Source organism: Octodon degus, unplaced genomic scaffold (assembly GCF_000260255.1).
Source record: "Octodon degus isolate 3935 unplaced genomic scaffold, OctDeg1.0 scaffold00041, whole genome shotgun sequence".
Taxonomy (NCBI): Eukaryota; Metazoa; Chordata; class Mammalia; order Rodentia; family Octodontidae; genus Octodon; species Octodon degus.
Genome location: NW_004524617.1, coordinates 439,701 through 447,423, shown reverse-complemented (window position 1 = coordinate 447,423; position 7,723 = coordinate 439,701). Strand labels below are relative to the sequence as shown.

General features: G+C 42.8%; 1 pseudogene; it reads left to right on the top strand.

Moving 5' to 3' along the window:
- The first annotated feature begins 5,648 nt into the window (after positions 1-5,648).
- Positions 5,649-6,197, top strand: LOC101582434 (annotated as a pseudogene).
- Positions 6,198-7,723: the final 1,526 nt, after the last annotated feature.

The following is a 7,723-nucleotide window of genomic DNA, read 5'->3' as shown; positions in this document are numbered from 1 at the left end:
CATTGGTTTATGTCAAAATATCTACAAGCTTTGAGGATAAACTGAAAAAAATCCGTGTGTTTGTGTTTGTGTGAGACAAAACACAGCTTCATTTTGAGTTTCATTCTTTAATGCTCAGCTTGTAATAGGCACTTCAAGTATCAAAAACTATATGTTCACTTCTAATTTCATGAGATGGACAGAGAAAGTAGAGATAAGCCAGGTATTACAAATGTCAACCCTTTGCTGTAAAACCTTTGTAAAAATATGTTCTTTCTCAATACTGATGGGCTCAAATACTTACTTATTTGTATTGGAAAAGCAAAAAATCAAGCAATCAATCATATGTTATTTGAATGATTAAGTCTGCTAATATATATTAAGTATAACTTTTAGTAATGCTTGTTTTTCCCATGTGGATCAAAATGACTCCAGAAGTTGTTTCATTAAAAATGTTCCAGCAACGTCAAGTAATTTTCACATCAGTAAAAGAAACACATAATATTTTAAGGGAAAAGTACTAGAAATGCCTGGTTGAAACATTTAAACTGGATTGCTTCAGTGAATGGCCATTAATTTATTATTTTAATTTCATTTGTATTATGGTAATTACAATAAAAATTACTATCATTTTGCTATTATATTTGAGTAGGCAGTGTGTACATATGTATATTCTAAATCTCTCAAGCCATAAAGGATTTTCTGAGAAAGCTTAAGTCTCACTAATGGCAGTCCAATTAAACTTATTTCTATGTTCCCATCTGTTTGTAAAATTCAGTCCTAACTTCTATAAGATCCATACAGTCCTCTTAGTCCATTACACTCTATTGTGAATATAACCCTTCAGTGAAGAAGTAAATGTCTTCTGTTAATACACCATTTAATGCTCATATCAGTGTAAGGTATGTTAATTTTTACAGAGAACAAATAAAAATCACACCATAAAAATTTGTCATTCCCAACAAATGAACTCATGCTGTTCATTTCTATAAGTGGATTTACAGGTGAAATGAGATTCTTGATAATACTCTCCTTGTAGCTAACTCTGCTTTTAGTTTTTTTAGTCCTTTACTCTTTGGTTCAATATAGACACATCATAACTCTCTCATGTCTACTAATTCACACCCTATGCCACATATAGTTAAACATATGAAGTCAGTCTTTCTCAGGGGCAAAGCAATTCTAACACAATAAGTTATCTTCAGCAAGAGGACATCACTCTTATCATTTAATGTAATAATCTCCCAAAAAGGATTAATTTGGCAGCATTATTTTCTTATTCACTTGGAAATATTATTTTGTTCCTTGTTTTTATTTTTTGTAAATATATGGATTAATTTGTGTTGTGATTTGGGGTTTTTGCAAGAGGAATATCATACAGCACATATTTTACAATATTATTTTATAAGGAATCACCCAAAGAATCATATACAAGAAGTTGAAGAAATCTGTCCACACACTAAAGACCAAAGAATCCAGTTAGTGGGGGCTGGTGAGATGGCTCAGTGATCTAAAGCACCCACTTAGAACAAGCTAAGTAAAGCACAGGGACCGCGGTTCAATCCCCCAGCACCACATGCTAGCCAGCCCCGCCCCCTGGTGGGCTGAGCTGGCCATACACACACACACACACACACACACACACACACACACATAAATAAAAATTAAAAAAAAAGAATCCAGTTAGTGTTTGGATCCTAATATCCTGTATGTGTTCAGGTGAAATCCTAGAGCTCATAGCAATGCCTCCCACAAGTCCAACTGGAGGCCTAGAGCGCACAACAAGTCTCAGGCAAGCATGCTTCATGGATCTGCCCTGGAAAAGCCCAAAGGCCAGTGGTGTAAACTAGAAAGTCTATGCCTATGCGATTAAAGGTCTGTGCTAGCAGGCTAAGGGATCTGTACTGAAGCCAGAGAGCAACCTTCAAGACAAGTACCAGAGCTCTCTCCAAAAGTACCACAGCCATCCTTAGCAACAGTGAGGCCCTGAGCTCCTCTGTGGATGAGGAGCACTGAGTTCCCACAAGGAAAACCAACACAACAAGCTTCTCTATGAGGCTGAACAGTGTACCATATTCCCCTCCAGATCCAGGAAGTAATGCTCAAGATGAGGGCCAGAGCTCTCCCAAAATGAACCACAGGTATTCTCAGTGACAAGGAAGATTCAGAGCTCCTCCAAGTGACAAGAACAGCCAAGTTCATCATGAAAGTCAGCAAAACAGCCCAAGAGAACCAGCAGCTTTCAGTAGCTCCAACAATTTATCCAAGCATCTTCCCTAATAATGTCTCTACAGCTCTTCAGTTCTGCATCTTATGCTGCTGGCAATAATCCTCAAGTGGGCATCCCACACCCATGATAGTTCAATTCAGCTGGGTGTATCAAGTTGACCACCAGTTAGAAATCCATTACAATTTATTTATTTAGGCACCATACCCTTCTTGGTTCAAATTGATAAAGGCTAAAAATGCATGACACCTGATCTTTCAATTGTGCCTTACAGTTGTTCAACAGTGAGATGAACTACAAATGGCATAGCCAAAAATATTCTTTAATGGTTAATATAAAGGAAGATTAAATATGAATTCCATTGTAGAAAAGAGAATATTTCTTCTCAGAATTAAATGTGTGTTATGTCAAAAGAATAAGAAGAACTGTACTGACCATCCTACTTGAAAAACATAAGCTTGGAATAATATATAAAATCACACTTTTCAATCATTAGAACTAGGAATCAAAAGGCAGTGTTTTCACAGAATAGATTAACAAAATGAGCCTGTACACTACCCATTTTAGTTTATGGAGAGTTTCTAGTTTGTAAAATAAGATTAGGAATCATAAGAGAAGTGATACTACCATGCTGAGAAAACAAAATTGAGATTCAGGAGTGAACAGTCTGACTAGGATAGGCAGGGAAGAGTACTAGAAAGAAACAAGTCTGCTCAAAGGGAAAAAAAACTCTAGAAGTTAGCAGAATTCTCTCTGTATATTCACCTGGATATTGTTAAATAGAAAAATAATGAAAGCATGGGAAATAACCAACCAAAAACATTAGAAAAAATAACTACCAAATCTCATACAGAGTGAGAAAGAATTCCCTCAGAGGACTCAGTGATGCAAAAATATTAGCCACTGACAAAAAACAATGATTGATATAAACAAAAATGAATAAAACTCTTCAAAGTAACAACTACATTTAGGAACCAATATGCAGAATAATTGTAATAATCTTTGTCCATTTCAGTGTAATTTTAATCCATTTTCTGTTGCTTATATAATACCACAGACTGAAAATGAGAAACAGGTTTCTTGTATTTTTGGAGGCTGCGCAGCCCAATAACAAAGGGCTTCATACATCGACACTTTCTTTCCTCACTTAGGCATAACATGGTAATGACATTGATAGGTTCTGGCCCTAGTATGAATTGCTAAAATCATCATGATGGTCATCTAATATGACTGAAGACCTTAAAACAAAAGCCCATCTTTCCCAGGTCCACCTCCCTCCTTCTCCAACTCAGCCCAGGATACAATTTCTTTCACCTTTTCCACCCCTTCAGGGAAGACCCCCAATCAGCACACTCAGGTACATCTAAACACCCCCCCCAAACTCCGCCCCTGGCAAAGGGCCATAAAAGCCTCAGCATCCCTTTGTTCCAATCAGAGAATTCCTCATCCTTCCCCACATTCTCACCTGTTTGTTTTCTTCTGCCTGTTTCTCTACTGTACTGAGTACTTGAAAAGACCTATCAGACATCACATGATGTGAAAGTACGTAAGACAAAGAGAAAAATAAAGGGTCAGACTCACAAGTACAAGCTTGGAGAAATAATTAGTGACTCATTGCTAAGATAAGCACATTATTTATTTATATATTTTATTTATTTATATGTTTTGGCAGAACCAGGTTTTGAACTCAGGCCCTTGCACTTGCCAGGCAAGCGCTCATGCTACTGAGCTATCTCTCTGGCCCCCACATTAATTATTTATGAGAGGAGGACACTTATGACCTGAAAGCATCTCAAAGTTTTTGACTCTCTACACTGTTAGGAGAGCAATTAAACTACAACCCAAGTTACACTGGGTAGCGACAAACCACAGAAGGCTACTACAACAAATGTACTTCATCTTTGGTGGCTGAGAAAAGCAAACACAAAACTTTTTCTTATCATTTTCAAGCTCAGACTATCTATGGTAAAGAGGATCAGTATGGACACTTTATTGTGACAGCTCTCTTCTTGTTCCTTTTCCAGTGTACAGAATGACAGAGGAAGCCTGTGTTTTATACTTTTACTTTAAGAAGAGTAATCTCATTACAAAGTGCCTACCTTCATTATTTGATACAGGGGAAGGACCCTCTCAACCAGAAAGATACATAGGACAAGTTTCTGGTCTTGAAAACCAAAGAATCAATTTTAGGTACAACAGAGTTTAAGAGCAGAATTATTTTTTCGGGAGAAGAAAGCCTGTGGCCAAGAGAGGGACAGAAGGGGACTCTAGTGGGTTTGCAAGAAATCTAGGGATTTTCATAGAGCAAAACAATGAGGTGATGGAGTTTTAAAGTGGAAAACATGGGAACTTGGTAGGTGGGCATGAGGTGGGACAAAACTGTGCTCAATCAATAAGACTGCAAACACAATTGCTCAAGCAAAATTGATTAGATTCAAATCAAATGGGGAAGCAAGTCAGCAGCAAGTAGGCATGAATACAGAACAGGGACTTTTCCTGTAGGGGACTGGATTAGTGACTATCCCAGACTTTTTCTTTTTTTCTTTCTTTTCTTTTTTTTTCTTTCCTATATTTAGTACAGGGTCTACAGGATCTCAATACATAGATCGGACTGGTAGTGATTCCCCTGTTTTCAGCCTAGCAAGTACTGGGATTGCAGGCACACGCCACCACACCTAATCTCAATCACTGGGGCTAGGCCTGCTCAGTATATCCGGGATGGAACCTGGCCATTGAGCTCTGCCTAAGCAGGTGCTTTAGTTCTCTGAGCTATTTCCCTGGCCCTATTTGCGTTGATAAATAACTTCTGAAAATAGGTGAGTCAGTCCAAAGTTGTCTAGGATGCTGAAGATGCAGCTGCAGGGCACCTCTGGTCGACCTGGGACAGCAGGTCCCCAGATGACCACAGTGCTCTTTGGGGATCCTCCACTCTGGGTTGCCGGGGAACTCGGGCAGACCCACCTAAGCCCGTTTTCGGCCTCCCTTCAGGCTGACGTGACTATATCAAGAAGTTTGCATTGATTTTCCTACGGAAGCGTTTCCCATTGCGCACAGCCCTGAAGGCAGTGCAGAAATGCCAGGGTTGATCAGGGAACTGAACACTCCTTCACTCTGGAGTCCCCTGACCCCTGACCCTGCCTCAAGGGATCCCCCCGGGACATCTGCATCTACTTCCGCTCCCACCTCCTCCCAGGCCTCCTTCCCCTGGCCCTCAGACTGGCAGCGCCTTCCTTCCTCAGCTCGGCTCCCCCGCAGGCCGCTGCCTGGAGACCCGCTGGCCGTGCCCTGGGAGCTGCGAGGGCCCGGGGCCTCTCCAGGCATGTCCCGCCCACGCGGCACCTGCCCTCCTGCGGGTGCCTGCGCAGCAGCCTCGGCCTTCCCGGCTTCCTTCCCGGCTTCCTTCCCGGCCTCCTTCGCCGGCTCGCTGCTCCCCGTGCCCGCCATGGCTGTAGCGCCCCCGCGGCTACCACAGAGTGACCCCTTGGACTGTGAGATCGCAGTCAACGCCCACATCAAGGAGCAGCTCTCCGCCTCCTACCTCTACCTGGCCATAGCCGTTTTCTGCGACCGCCCAGATGTGGCTCTGAAGCACTTCTGGAGCTTCTTCCTTGGCTGTTCTCACCGCTGGGCAGAGCTCGCCCAGCAACTCATGGCCACGCAGACCCAAAGACGTGGGCACGTGATCCTTGGAGACATGGAGCAGCCCGAGACCAGTGAGTGGCGTGGCGGCCTCCACGACATGGAGTGTGCCTTCCATCTGGAGAAGAGTGTCAACCAGGGCCTCCTGGAGCTTCACCAGCTGGCGGCCAGCAAGAGGGACCCCCACTTGGCCAGCTTCCTGCAGCACCACTACCTGAGCCACCAGGCTCAGGTCCTCAAGGAGATGGAAGAGCACGTGACCAACCTTCGCAAGCTGGAGGCTCAGGGCATGGATGTGGCCGACTACACCTTTGACAAGCTCACCCTGGGGGCAGGTGCCCAGAATCGCTGAGTGTGGACTGTGACCAGGACGCTGGGCCCCTACCAGGGCCAGCACACTTCCAGGTCACCGTGTTCATTTCAGCTCTTTCTGTTTGGTTCGCTGCGTGTGTCCAATAGATTGCTTGGTCGTTCAGGCGATGAAGGTGTCAGGATGATTCACGTTTCCAGAAGCCTTAACTTTGGAAACGCAGTGCATATCCCCGGTGTAAGTACAAAGTGAGCACGGAGGAAACCTCTCCTGACCTCCCCCGCCCTCACAGACCGAGCCACGGGCAGCTCAGGGTGTGCACAGCTGTGGCAGGCCAAGGGTGCTCCATGGGGCTCTGGAAAACACCTTTAGTCTTCCCACCTCAGCTCTGTGGGCTTGCGGAGTGGGGTGGACTGGGGGGGTCTGGGGCCTTGGTATGTGCACACCAGAAAAGTGTGAAAACCTGCTGCGTGGAGCGTAAGGAAGGAAGTGAGATTTGTAGTATTCAAGAGAAGGGGTCCAAGGCACCTGAATTGGTGGTGCATTGGGAAAGAGTGCTTGCCTAACACGTGACTCCGTCGTAGAGAGTCTCAGAACCTGAGCCTTGCCACTGGTCAGTCAGTCACCCAATCAAAGCATGGGTCACATTCTCCCCACCCAGAAAGGTTTTGCTTTATTATCCCATAACAAAATGTCAGGGTCTCTTGAGTCTAGGAACAAGAATCAGGGTTTGGAAGAGGACAGTACCGAGAACTTTGACCAGTTCCACGGGAATGTTCTGGATCATGGGCCTCAGTATTGGCCTGGCTTATTGGCCACAGCCCCAGAGTGAGTGACTGTGACATCCAGGGTGTGGACACATATTGCCTTACCATCATTGCATTTCTGGTTTGCTTTCCTGTGCTCCCATTTGACCCATTGACGTGGCCTGTACAAAAAGCCTGTGTCCCTTCACGAGAAGGTCTGAATGTGGCGAGGCCAAGGCATGCCTATGTTAAGTGTTTAATACACGCTAGTAGTAAATTAGGGGACATTTGAGGAGAATGCTGATCTTGCCCACAGCTCACTGAGGGTAATAAAATCACTATAATAGAAAATAATCGTGGGGTCAAATAAAAGTCTTAGCTTTTATTCTAAGAAAAAAGAGCAAATTAAATCCAAACTCTCCAAAATAGATAATAATAAAATTTATGTTGAAAACAATGAAAAATGCAGTAAAAAATAGAGAAAAACTACGTATAATTACAATTTGGCCTTTTGCCAGAAACATATATCAAAAATAATGAAAGTAATGCCTTGAAAATATATACAGCTAACTGTATACCAATTACATTTTATGAAGCTGTGGATTTGTTCTAATAGTGCTTGTAAACAGGATATCATGTCTGCATCTTGTACAGCAAATAATCACTAGGAAGGCGGTATGCAATATGTTAATTATTGAAACTGTCCTACCAATTTGATTTGAAACTGTCTCATTGCTATTCATTTCTCAATAAAATTATGGAAAAAAAAGATTTAAAAATAACAAAACATACAAGGTACTTCTATGTATAAACCATTAAAGC